We start from the raw sequence: 13,881 nt of genomic DNA, 5'->3' as shown, positions 1-13,881 counted from the left end.
CCCACAGGGCCTGGCACAGAGTAGGTACCAAAAACATATCTGAATGATTGAATTTTTACAAAATGAATGAATAAATGACAAACTTGACTTCCTCAATGTCTTTAAGTTTTGGCCATGTTCTCACCTTTTTGGCTCAGGTCTCCTTGGAGAATCTGATGAAAGCAATGAACCCTCACCCCAGATAAAAGTCTATGCATATTTGAACACAATCTTCAGGATTCACACCCTAGGCCCCAGCTTCAGTGGGGTGTGTATGTGCTGTTAATAGTGACTTGTGAAGCATGTTCTTCTTGAAGGAGCTTTATGTGAGTGTTACTGTTCTCTTTTACAGATATAGTAACTGAGGCCCAGAGACATAGAGAGACTTGCAGGGAACAACAGCGAAGAAAAACAGCCAGGATTTGTTCAGCATCTGTGACTCCAAAGGGCTTCAAGGCCTGGGCTTTTACTAGGTTTTGCTCCCTAGAAGTTAAGCTTTTGTCTCAGGCTTTTGAACCCCTAGTTGGAGCTCAACATTAGACAATGCAACATGTTTCTGGAGGAGGTGGCGAGTGGGTGGCCCACGGGCTGGGGCAGACAGAGGCCGGCTGATGAGTAAAGAGGGCAAATTAGAACATGAGGCCCAGAGAGAACATTCTGTGGAGCTCTGACACCACACCAGGGACAGGAGACGGAGGGCAGGCCGCAGGGGTGGGGCAGTTTGGGAAGGGAGAGGAGCACAGGGAAACTCTGAGAGTGGAAACTCTGAGAATGGAACAGGATGCCCTCTCTGGGAGAGCTCCCCCAGGCGGGGTGGGCACAGTTAGACACCCTGGAGTGAGCTGGAAAAGGCAGGTGGAGGGAGCTTGCAAATACCAACCACTAGTCACATAGCAACTGGGTGTGTATGAAGGGCTCACTGCATGCCCAGCACTGTGCTAAACAATATAAGTGCTCTGTCTTGCTTAGTCTTCCCAAGTCTCTGAAGTTAGAACACATTATCACAGCCTCCCTTTACAGATATAGGAAATAAGCTACTTGTCCAAAGAAAGAGGTAACATAGAGTAGGTATGCAATAAATATTTGTCAAACAAATAGATGGATAGTGAGGTGAATGGATGGACAGATGGTAGATGGGTAAATGGAGGGGTGGAGGATGGATGGATGGACAGATGGATAGATGCTTAGGTGGGTGGATGGATGGATGAATAAACCTAGTAAACATGCCTAAGCCCCAAATTTATCTCTTAACTTCTCCCTAATCCTGGGAGGCAGTAAGAAAGAGAAGATTGCTAGAGCCTTTCAGGGGCTCCAAAGGAGAGGCACCCTGGCTGTTTTCCCCTATTTCACTCAATAAAATCCAGAGTCACTGCCACGAGGCTCTGTGGGATCCGATTTCAGCCTCATTTCCTACCATCCTCCCCTCCACTCATCTGCTCCAGCCGCAGTGGGCTCCGTGCTATTCTCTCAACACGCCAAGCTCTCCCCATCTCAGTGCCTTTGTACTGACTGTTCCCTCTGCCCGAGATACCTTCCATCAGCTGTCCACCCAGCTCTCTGCTCAGATGTCACATCCTCAGAGAGGCCTGCTATTCCAGATCAAAACTATCATCTGGTCACTCCCTATTCCCTTATCCATTTCAATTTTTCTCCTAAATAGGAGAGTTCTCCTAACCAACTAGCATCTCTTCTGTTTGGTCTGTCTCCCTTACCCCCAATCAGGAATATGAACTCAGTGAAAATAAAGGCTTTGTTTTGTTTACAGCTATATAAGAAGTACCTAAAACGATAACTTGTACAGTCAACGTCAATAAATATTTGCTGAGTTCATTCTCTGGGTCTGTGAATCTTTGTTTTGGGAGTTCATTTGTATCACTTCTTTTAGATTCCACTTATAAGGGATGTCACGTGATATTTCTTCTTTTCTGCCTGACTTCCCTCAGTATAATGAACTTATGGTTCCTGGTGGGGAAGGTTGTGGAGAAGGGATAGTCAGGAAGTTTGGGATGGACATGTACACATTGCTATATTTTAAATGGATAGCCAACAAGGACATAGGGTGTAGCACATGGAACTCTGCTCAATGTTATGTGGCAGCCTGGATGGGAAGGGAGTTTGGAGGAGAATGGATGCATGTATACGTGTGGCTGAGTTCCTTTGCTGTCCACCTGAAATTATAACAACATTGTTAATCTGCTATACCAACACAAAATTAAAAGTTTAAAAACAAATAAACAACCATGATCATTCCTGACCAGAAAGATAGGCCCTGCTCACAGGCACTGCTAGGCTTAAACATGTGCTAAATCCATGTGGGAAATTGTCCCTCCTCCAAAAAGCCCTCTTGAATTTACACTTCTTTCAGCAAAAGAGCCCCCAAATCCCCAGTGCTGACTCTCCTTGCTACGTCCCATGGGACACAGTGCCTCCTTCCTGTCCTCTGCTCCCCAGCCTGTGATCTTTCCAGTGAGAGGAAGGGGGAGAGGGCCGGGCTCCGGGGTGCCCTCCTGGCCAGCCTACAGCAATCTTGCCCCAGCCAGGAGGCGGGAGGCGGTGCCCCAGGCTTATGGCATGAATGGGGCGGGAGGCGGATGAAAGACAGCCAGCGCTCCTGGCCTAACGTACAAAGAGGCCAGAGCAGGTGCAAGGGAGGCCTGGGGCCCGCTGAGAGGAGAAACTGGATCTGGATCTGGAGATCAGTTTCACTCACAGCACTGCAGGTTTCCATTAGCTTTCTGTGGCTGTCACTCACGCTTCAGGGACAAAGCTACGGCTGGAGGTTAAGGAGAGCCAGAAGCCTGGGGATGGGGGCTCTTTTCTCCCCGGGGCAGTCATGTCACCACTTCCCAGGAGGCAGCTGAGTGAGGAGACCATGGAGCTTAGGGAAGATGGGCCAACACTGTCATTTTATAGATGGGACCAAAGAGACCTCCAGGTGCAATGACTCACCCAGGCCACACAGCTACTAGCAGAGCTGGGACCTGAATCCAGGAGTCCCCACAATGGGGTCAGCTCTTGGGACCTGATTTTTATATACAAACTGTTCTGTCTCCTGGGGGCCTAAATCCGTGTGATTGGGGCTGGGAAGTCTCTACGGGGCAGCCAAGTTGGGGCTGGGTCTGGATGGCACATGGAGAGGGCAGGCCCAGGGCAAGGACCCAGACAATGCTCCCCAGACAGGGGTGCCACAGGCAGACAAGTTGGGCAGAAGGGCTGGGCCTCCCTGCACAGAAGCCCAGCTCCAAAGCCATCAGGTAGGGGGACACCTTGCTCCCACAGAGCTGCCCAAAGCTATCCTGACCCCACCCCTGCAACAGCTGCATTGCCCCAGGCGATGGAGGAGCCTGCGAAGGGGGCAGGGAAAGGTCTGTGTTTTGGGTGGGGGCAGGGTGGGAGGGGGAGGAAGAGGAGGACAAAGCCAGCCTGTGTGGCACCTGGGACATTCCCAGTCTCTGTCCTGTCCCTCCCTGATTCTGCTTGGACAGGGTGGGAACAATGCCCCCATTGATGCCCATACCCCCGGGGATAACATCTCCGTGTCCCCTGGGACAGGCGCCAAGCAGGTGAGCCTCGTGGGGGTTGGGAGCCTGCTCTACAGCAGAGGTTTCCTTTGGAGACCAGAGCACGGAGATAGTGGTGGCCACAGCAGAAGGGACTGGGGTCAGACTTCTGGGTGGGGCAGGGAACTCACTTCCCAGATTGGATGGAGCACTTCTCTGCTCTGAGAGGGAGCACGGGAGTAACAAGGACCTAACCCCTGATCACAGGAGCTGCTGGTGTGGGAAGAAGAGCCCAAGAGATGAGGACTAACCCTTTCCTTTGGTAGAGAAGCAACAGAGGAAGCAGGTGGAGGACTAAGAGTGACACATACCTTGGTTTTATCCAAAAAGTACAAGTCTGACATGGCTTTCCTTGTCAGAAACAGAAATGCCTCATTACCTACTTGGGGCATCTACTGGATTTCCAATCAACAAGACCTCAAATAAGAAGCTATATTTGCTATAATTTTAAGAAGAAATTCAGCTGGAGAAGATGTAAAGAAAAGGGAGCCTCTTACACTCTTGGTAGGAATGTAAATTGGTTCAGCCACTATGGAAATCAGTATGGAGGTTCCTTAAAAAGCTAAAAATAGAGTTACCATACAACCCAGCAATCCCACTCCTGAGCATACATCTGGAAAAGACAAAAACTAATTTGAAAAGATAGATACATCTCAATATTCACAGAAGCACTATTTAGAGTAGCCAGGACATGAAAGCAAACTGAATGTCCATCAACGGATGAATGGATAAAGAAGATGTCACATTTCTATACAGTGGAATATTATTCTTCTTGCCCTCAGCCTTTCCCAGCATCAGGATCTTTTCCAATGAGTCAGTTCTTCACATCAGTTGGCCAAAGTATTGGAGCTTCAGCTTCAGCACCAGTCCTTCCAATGAACATTCAGGGTGGATTTCCCTTAAGACTGACTGGCTTGATCTCCTTGCTGTCCAAAGGACTCCTTGCTGTCCAAAGGACTCTCAAGAGTCTTCTCCAGCATCACAGTTTGAAAGCATCAATTTTTGGCACTCAGTCTTCTTTATAGTCCAACTCTCATATCCATACATGTCTACTGGAAAAACCATAGCTTTGACCATATGAACCTATACTATACAGCAGAAGGAATTTATGGAAGAGTCAGAAAACCTAAAATGGAAAAGAATCAGGAAAATACATTATATACATGTTTCATATATATATATATATATATATATATATGTATATATCTGAATCACCTTGTTGTATACCTGGAACTAACACAACATTGTAACCAACTGTATTTCAATAAAAAAGAAGAAGAGGAAGAAGAAATTCAATACTGTAGACTTCATCACTCTATGGAGTACCCACCTGAGCGAAACTGTCCAGGGCTAGGTCAAAGGACTCCTGCTGGGGCACAAGGGGGAAAAGGGTACCCTGGACCCTGCTCAGGCTGGGTGACCCGGCAGGAGAGTTACCTTCTCTGGGCTCAGTAACTCAGCTCTGAAGAGGGGCCAGAAGCCAGAGCAGCCTGACCTCAGTGGACTGGTCAGCCTCTGCCTCCCCCACAGGAGTGCCCGGCCCCACAGTCAGGAGCCCTGGCCTGGAACATGCCTGGCATGTGCTAGCCTTGGGAGCTCATGAACTGTCTGGTGAATTAATTTTGAACAGAGTGTGGGGGAAAGTTTTTTATATTAGAGGTTGTATCGACATGATTAACAATCCAGTGTGAAGGAGGACTCAGGCCATGCTCTCAAGAAGCCTCTGTTCATTGAGCACAAAGATGATAAGAAAGTGGTTCAGAGAAGAGTGGAGCTTCCCCGGAGAGGGCCTGGGGACGACCTTAAGGACAGGGAGGCACTGAGATGCCCTCGAAGGATGGGAATTGTTCTAACAAGCAGGGATGGGGCGATGGGAAGTCCTCAGAACAGAAGGGTGAAGAGTCATTCACTCACTGACTCATTCAAACTGCTGATTGACGTTTCTTGAGCCCCTGCTGGGCACTGGAGGGGACAGACATGACAAGGTGTGTCCCTGCCCTCCAGGAAACCACCACGGCAATTCCATCACTGCCTCAGTGGGAGTGCCAGCCAGTCTTCATCAAGGAGGCAGTTTCTCAGCCTAGACTGGGGGTGACTTGGTTAGCAAGAGGAGTACATGCCATGTGTAAAAGTGGGGGAGCACATGTCATGTGAAAAAGTGGGAGAGTCTGGGGCCCACTGGCAGAGAATTATTTCTCTGTAGGTAACAGGGAGCCATGGAAGGCTTTTGAGCAAGGGAGTCCACATTTTCAGCAAGGTCCTTTGGAAATAGCCCTGGCTGCCACAAAGAGGCCAGGCTAGAGGTAGAGAAGTAAGGGAGGAGAGGGACATAAAAGTCCACCTAGGGTATGGTGGGGCCAGGCTGAAGAGGGAGGAGGGGTGGGTTGGAAGTGGCAGGGAAGGAGACAGGAAAAGTGGGTAAAGCAACTGGCTTGAGGGAAAAAGGCATGAGCTCCATGTTATCATCTTGCCTGGAGAATCCCAGGGATTGGGGGAGCCTGGTGGGCTGCCATCTATGGGGTCGCACAGAGTCGGACACCACTGAGCGACTTAGCAGCAGCAGCAGCAGCCAGGCTATCAGAGGATGAAGTGAGGTGGAGGGCGTCACAACATTTCAAGCAGGAAGGATATCTTGGAGACTTAAGGGAGCCCCCACCCTGTGCAAAACTCCTTCCTGCAATAGCTGCTCAGAGAACTTCAGTGAAGGGACGCCCCCTCCCCATCATTAGCCTGTCCTATGGTAGAACAGCTCCAGCAGCTATGGAAAAGGGCTTCTGGAGTCCTGTTGAAATAGAAAGTAGGTCAACAGATGGATGAATGGATAGATAGATGGATGAATGGATGCAAGAACACACAAACAAGGGTGAAAAGAACACATCTTGATATCCCCCATGCCAACCCTCGTAGCTCCAGTCCTCATCTTCCTGATCTTTCCTGCCCTCTCCTGCAGGAAGCCTGCCCTTACATCCTACCCAGGCAGCTTTCCTCTCCATCTCCCTGGTTCCCCCAGCTCAGATTAGTTGGATCATATGTCACTCCAGGGCTGTAGCCTGGGAGCTGCAGGGACAGGGACAGAACTGAGGTTCGTGTCCCCTGGTGTCCACATAGAACCCATCTCCAGGGGACCTCAGGATAGGAATGGTGGCAGGGAAGTAACCAGACTTGGTCCCCACGGCAGGCATCAGTGCACATTGCAGGCAGCCCTGAGCACCTGCCCGATGGACTTCCTCCTGTCCTCAGTCTTAAAGCCCCTCCTCTGGGGGGCGGGTCACCTGCTTCAAGCAGGTCCCAGCTGGGATCTCAGGTCGAGGCGTCTGCCATCACACTTTACAAAGCTGTAAAAGGGGCTAATGACCCATTCCGCTGGCCCCCAGCTGACAGGAGGGTCAGAGGAATGCTGGCAGGGCTCAGCAGTTTCCACATGAAAGTGCACAGAAACCTGGGAGGAATTTTTATCCTCCTGGGGAGGTGGGGGGGAAGGGAGGAATGTCACCTGGAAGCCATCCACCCTTCCCTCCCCTCTCAGGAATTCTCAGCCTTGAAAAATTAGGAAATCTAGACACCCCCACCTAAAAACCAACCATATCCTTTTTATAGACAGCCCCACATTTGATGGCCCCTCTTTTAAAATAGTCCTCTCTTGAGGACATTTATCCGTGTGCTAAGAAGTGTTGCAAACTCTCCCCAATGCAATCCTCTGATTAGCCTTATGAACCTGGTATTCTGATTTCCTCATTTTACAGATGCCAACACTGAGGCACAGAGACGTAATTTCCCCAAGGTCCCACAGCAAGCAAGTAACAGGATGTGAGCCTGCACCCTTATCCACTTTCCAAAAGGAGTCATTTCCTTCTGATCCTGGAGGGAGCTGGAACCCCAGCTGACAACAAGGGTGAGCAGAGAGGAAGCTGGATTCACAACTTGTCTGATTTCCTTCTGCAGCCCTGCACCCTGGGCTGGGAGAGACGGCCTCATTTTTTAGAGGCAGAGCCCAAGGCCCCTCCTTCTCGGCCAGTTGAGAGGAGGTCAGAAGGCAGACTGCTCTTCCATCGACCTGGACTCCAATTAGGGGAGATGACACACACCCAGCAATCACATCACCACAGGGAGTCATGGGGAGCCTAAGAGAGGATCCTGGATACAAATCTCGCCTCCATTGCTCACACCTGTGTAGTCTTGATACATTTCTTCACCTTTCTGAGCCTTAGTTTCCTCATCTGTGAAAGGGAGAAAGTAACAGGACCTATTTCATCGGGCAGTTATAAGGATTAAATATATCATCTGCTCAAATGTTTAGCCCCGTGCCTAAAATGTAGGAGGCTAAACCTAGGTCAAGTTCAGCCAGCAGAAAAGCTGCAATACCCAGAAGAAGAGGGAAGCGGCCTGCACTGGGGGTGATTTGTGCCCTGCCTCCCGGGAAGGAGCTAGTCACCACTGCTGTTTCTTCGTGGGCAAACCCGTGGACTGGGGGCGGGGGAAGTGGGAGTTGGGGGGAAGCAACATGCACCAGCTAGGCACAGACCCCTAGCACCTTGAAGCCAGGAGAGAACCAGACCAACCAGCAGGCAGACTTTTTCCTCGGTGTCACTTTAAGTAAGTGCCTACACCTGCCAGTGTGTCTCCCTCTGAAAAGTGAGGGTGTTCCCACTGGCCCAGAGGCTAGCACTGCCTGTTGATTTTCTCTCCTTTATCCATTCTTCTCAGATGCCTGCAAAGGCAGCCCTGTCTCCTTAGTGGGGAGGGGAGAGGTCTGTAGGTGCCATACCCTTGGGGAAACAAAGACAGCCTTCTCCTAGGAGAAGAGCAACTGTTTGCCTCCAGCTCTTTGCTGTTAATCAGCCTTGGGGGAGATCAACAGAGGCCCTTCCCCTAAGGGTTCAGCCTGTGAGTGACTGAAAGTGGCCTCCGGCCTGGAGCAGAGGGCTACGTAGCTAGGGGAGGGGGTGAGGAACAGCAGGCTTTCTCAGAGGGCCATGTGGCACAGGCTTATCTGCCCCTTGGGGTCTGAGTCCTCGGGCTGGTGGAGGAAGGGAATGCAGCCAGACCTGACTCCCTTCCTCTGTCCTGTCCCTCTGGGTCCCTCCAATCCTCTATTCTCAGACAAGGTCATATCCCTCTAAGTGCCCACCCTGCTGTCTGGAATGGCCATACCTCCTAAACACCTTGAAATACACTCTTCCCCTCCTCCCCCTCTTCCTTCTCTTGTCCATCCTCCTCCTCTAGGAAGCTTTCCAGGACCCAGAAGAGGACAGAGGACTGTTGTCCTCTCAGCTCTCCGGCTAGGATCCACCCCTCCCACCTACTGCTTCCCCAACAAAGATGCTGAGTCATGACTTGATGCCGAACTTGGTGATTGGCTGAGTTCTGGACCCTGTGAGAGCAGGGTTTAGAGTCACAAAAGCTGCATGAAGCAGGTAAATGAGCAGGCTCTGACGTCGGACAGATCCAGGCTGGGCTGCCTGTCCCAGGGCTCTTGAGGATGAGCAAACTTACCCTCTCTGTGCCTCAATTCCCTCACTGTGGAGCAGTACATGAGACCATGTGTGAAAAGTTTTATAACAGTGCCTGGCACTATTATTGTGATGGCAATTATTCCAATCACAATATCTCAGGACCACATCAGCTCAGGAACAGTGACAGATTTTATTTTCTTGGGCTCCAAAATCACTGTGGACAGTGACTGCAGCCATGAAATTAAAAGATGCTTGCTCCTTGGAAGAAAAGCTATGACAAACCGAGACAGTATGCAAAAAGGCAGAGACATCACTGCTGGCAAAGGTCTGTATAGTCAAAGCTATGGTTTTTCCAGTAGTCATGACAGGTGTGAGAGATGGACAATAAGTAAAAAAGGCTAAGTGCTGAAGAATTGATGCTTTCGATCTGTGGTGCTGGAGAAGACTCTTGAGAGTCCTTTGGAGTGCAAAGAGATCAAACCAGTCAATCCTAAAGGAAATTAGCCCTGAACATTAATTGGAAGGACAGACGCTGAAGCTGAAGCTCCAATACTTTGGCCACCTGATGCGAAGAACCGACTCATTGGAAAAGACCCTGATGCTGGGAAAGATTGAAGGCAGGAGGAGAAGGGGATGACAGAGGATGACATGGTTGGATGGCATCACTGACTCGGTGGACATGAGTTTGAGCAAGCTCAGGGAGCTAGTGAAGGACAGGGAAGAATGGTGTGCTGCCGTCCATGGGGTCACAGAGCCAGACACGACTGAGCAACCACAACAAGGATCATAGGACCACAGAGGCTTGGGTCAGAAGGAGGCTTGGGTGATCACTTCAGCAGCACATATACTAATACAGATACGATACAAATATTAGCATGGCCCTGTGCAAGGATTACATGTAAATATGTGAAGCATTCCATATTTTTTCATTGAAAAAGAAACATATACCCCAATGTGCATTGCAGCACTATTTACAATAGCTAGAACACGGAAGCAACCTAGATGTCCATTAACAGATAAACAGATAAAGAAGCTCTGGTACATATATACAATGGAATATTACTCAGCCATAAAAAGGAACACATTTGAGTCAGTTCTAATGAGGTGGATGAACCAAGAGCCTATTATACAAAGTGAAGTAAGACAGAAAAAAAAAAAAAAACCCAAGCATCATATACTAACGCATAAATATGGAATCTAGAAAGACGGTACTGATGATCCTATTTGCAGGGCAAAAATGGAGAAGCAGACATAGAGAACAGACTTGTAGACACAGCAGGGGAAGGACAGGACAGGACAAATGGAGAGAACAGCATGGAAACATATACTCTACCATATATAAAATAGCTAGCTAGTGGGAATTTGCTCTATGACTCGGGGAACTCAAAGGGGAGTTCTGTGACAACCTAGAGGGGTGGGAGGTGGGAGGGAGGGTCAAGAGGGAGGAGACATATGTATATGTATCACTGATGCATGTTGATGTATGGCAGAAACCAACACAATATTGTAAAGCACTTATCCTTCAATTAAAAATAAATTAATTTTTAAAAAAAGGAGCCTTGGAGGTCATGTGGGGCAATTCACCTTCTGGGTCCCTTCCCCCCAGCCTGCCTTTCTAGAAGCATCAGACCTGCAGTCTTGAGATAGAAGTCTCCTCTGTGATGGTCATACCCGTGGCACCTTCCCACGGGTACTTTGATGACAGGGGTGACCCAGGTGGATGAGTAAGCCTCTTCCTGTCCTGCTCCCTCTCCCAAAAGTTCCATCCCTGGCCCCAAGGAAGTGTTTGAACCAGGAGGATCACCCCCAACTCCATGCTGAGCCTGTCAGCTGGGGCTCAGGGCCTATAGAAGCCTCAGCCTCAGGACCCTCCTGCTCAAAGCTCATGATCTCTAGGACTCTGGGGCTGGGCAGAGTGGGCAAGGATAAAACCCAACACTGCCTATTTCAGACCTAGCCCATGATGTAGCTGCAGGCCAAGACCTATGGGTACCTGGCCCTCTCCTTCCCAATCCTGGCCCACCCTGCAAGAACTGGGCTTGGGAAAAGCTTGTTCATGATCTGAGAGGTAGGCACCATATGCAGAAGATAGTCTGAGCTCTAAGGAGATGGAGGCATGGCAATGGGCAGTCTGCATGCAGATGGGGAGGGAAAGGGGCAGGAGAGACACCCCCAGAGGGCTTCTGATGGAGCCCTCAGCCTGGATGAGGTTGGAGACCTGTTGGTGTCTGGCTGCTAGTGCAGAGTGTGGTGTCCAGGAAGCCTCCAGCCCTGCCCCTGGGAGAGGTGGTGTCTGGTGGAACCCAGGCTTGGGGTCAGGGACGTCCCTTGAGTCTGGCCAGCTCTCCAGACAGGTGTGGCCCTGCCCTAACCAGTCAGGTCACTCTGGGCCATCACCCGCCTTGGTGGGCTCCTTTGTTCTTTTCCTGCGGCATTTCTGCCCTGTGCCCCACTGGCACAAGCCTGGGTCGTGCCAGGGGGGTCGGTGAGCTGGGTGGGTTTAGCAGCTGCTTGGGCCAGGGGAAGAGGTAAAAGGAGACAGGCAGAGCTGGCAAGATGCACCCTCCAGTCTGTGCCCCAAAGCCCACTTGTAGATCTCATCCCACTTACCAGACCCAAGCCCTTGCTTGTAGGCCTTTGAGGGGCTTTGGGCTCTTGAGGAGGTGCTGGGCCCCCGAGGGGGTGTCATAGAGGATGGGGAAGGAAGCTCCTCTGGTGGAAACGCCTGGTGCAGCCTGTCGGCCCTCCTTCCCCACTAGGCCTCACCCTCTTCTCTCGTTCCCTTCCAGGGCTGCTCCTCAACTTCCTCTTCGGGAGCCCTTACAGATTCCTCCCTGCTCTGGCCAGGCTCAGCTCTTCATCTTGCCCCAAGTGTCAGGTACCTGGAACTGTGGGCTTTGCCCCCATCCCTGGCTGCCCACTAAGGACCTCCAGGAAGTAAAGCAGAAACATGCAGCTCTGCCAGGTGTGGAGCAACTGGGTACGTCCCTGGGCACCAGACCTGGCAAACAACCTTCCACTGCTGCTGCTGGAAGCAAAGGAAACAACAAGCCCAGCTCCCTGCACCTGGTGCCCAGAGCCCAGGGATGATCTCCAGGTGCCCAGAGCCGTCAGGAAAAAGAAGAGTGAAGGGCCAAGGGGAGCACACCCCTGGAGGCAACAGGCATTCCTTCTCAACCATGGGGCTGGGCCAGGCTCTGCCACCAATCTGCCATCCGGGGAGACATGCCACCCACCAATGGAGCAAACGGCCACTCACCCCAAGCTACTTCTTTGACTGCAACCCGCAGGCAAGACAAGTTCATCATATAGAGGGCCTCCTCCTTCCTGGCTCTTACCTCTCCTTCCCCTGATCTTATCCCCAGGAACAAAGACACCCTCTCCTTTTTCTAGTACTGCTCCCTTCACTCCTTCCTAGCCCTGCTTGCTCCACATTCCCCTCCTCCAAGAAGTCCACCATGGTTTCTCCCCTGCTCCAAGCTGTTGGCTACTTAACTCCTCCCCCATCCTATCCCCAGCACAAGTACCCCTGTGTACAAATGTTAGCTCACATGGAAGAGCTGCAGGGGTGGCAGGGAGTTATTCTTGGTATTTATTATTACTCAGGGGCTTCACTGGTAGCTCAGCTGGTAAAGAATCCACCTGCAACACAGGAGTCCCAGGTTTGATTCCTGAGTTGGGAAGATCCCTTGGAGAAGGGACAGGCTACCCACTCCAGTATTCATGGGCTTCCCTGGTGGCTTAGACTGTAAAGAATCCGCCTGCAATGCGGGAGACCTGGGTTCAATCCCTGGATTAGGAAGATCACCTGGAGAAGGGCATGACAATCCACTCCAGTATTCTTGCCTGGAGAATTCCCATGGACAAAGGAGCCTGGTGGGCTAGAGTCCATAGGGTCGCAAAGAGTCGCAAAAACACAGCTGAGCGAATAAGCACAGCACACAGCATTACTCCTCAGACGATTTACAGTTTTCGTAACACTATCCCTGACAACTGACTCAAATCATTTTTAACATTACTAAGGTAGGCAGAAAGGGCTAAGTATCTATCTTTCTATAGAGGACACTGGGGCCCAGAGAAAGAGGAGATTTGACCAAGGTCACGGAACCTATTAGAGGACTCAGGTCTTCTGACCCTCCGTGACTCCGGGACGCCCGCGCGGATTGGCACTGCTTGTTAGTCTGGGAGGGCCTCCTGGAGGAGGTGTACCGCGCGCTGCCTCGGGAGGGAAGGCAGAGACCCAGGTGGAAAATCGGCGCGGGCCTCGGTCGGCTGGGCGGCGTGGGAACCCGCCAGGCTGGAGCGAGGGGAGGGGGCGCCGCGCTCACCGCAAGGTTCCGCCCCTCGGCGGGCGCAGACAAAGGGGTCGCTGTGCCTAGTCGCCCCCTCCCCTTGCTCGGCGCCCCGCGCCCGCCCCCTCTCCCCAAAGCTGCTTTCAATTTAAACGCCTCCAACCAGCGGGCGCTGCCCCGGGGGGCGCGACCGCAGCGCCGAGCGCCCCTGTAATTTCCGCGGGGAGCTGACCGGCTCAAACACGGCCCCGCGGTGCCCCGACCGCAGGCCCCGAGACCGGAGACGGCGCCCAGACGGCCTTGCCCGGGTCGTGGGAGCGCCGCTGGGGCGGCCTCCTCCGAGGGCCCAGCCTGGCCCCGCCGCCTCCTCCACGCAGCCCAACGCCACCAGGAAGGCTGCGCGCCTGCCCCCATCGCTGCGTCTCTAAAAACCCATCCCTCGCATCTCTAAAAACCCAACTCCCTTGGGGAGGAAACCGGGTCAGGAGTACCCATTGTGAAGGACTAGAGGCTCCCTGAGGGCAGGGGTTAGTTCTCTTCAGACTAGGGGCTTGTAAGGGAAGGTGTTGGGTCAATGCTTCCCCCAGCAGACTGGGG

The 13,881-nt window shown here is 51.7% G+C and overlaps 1 long non-coding RNA gene and 1 other non-coding gene across 5 annotated transcripts in view; one reads left to right on the top strand and one right to left on the bottom strand.

Moving 5' to 3' along the window:
• Positions 1–4,516: 4,516 nt before the first annotated feature.
• LOC122443126 overlaps positions 4,517–13,881 on the bottom strand; it is a 61,842-nt gene continuing 52,477 nt past the window's right edge. For all 4 annotated transcript variants that reach the window (XR_006269935.1, XR_006269931.1, XR_006269936.1 and 1 more), the window contains one exon: positions 4,517–4,665. This is a non-coding gene — a long non-coding RNA (uncharacterized LOC122443126). The remainder of the gene's footprint in view (positions 4,666–13,881) is intronic.
• Positions 9,816–9,918, top strand: LOC122425354. Its single transcript, XR_006264823.1, has one exon. It is a non-coding gene; the product is annotated as a U6 spliceosomal RNA (small nuclear RNA).

This window comes from Cervus canadensis, chromosome 1, assembly GCF_019320065.1.
Source record: "Cervus canadensis isolate Bull #8, Minnesota chromosome 1, ASM1932006v1, whole genome shotgun sequence".
In the NCBI taxonomy this organism is placed as follows: domain Eukaryota; kingdom Metazoa; phylum Chordata; class Mammalia; order Artiodactyla; family Cervidae; genus Cervus; species Cervus canadensis.
Note: the sequence above shows the minus strand (reverse complement) of the source record. Positions and strands in the feature narration are given on the sequence as shown.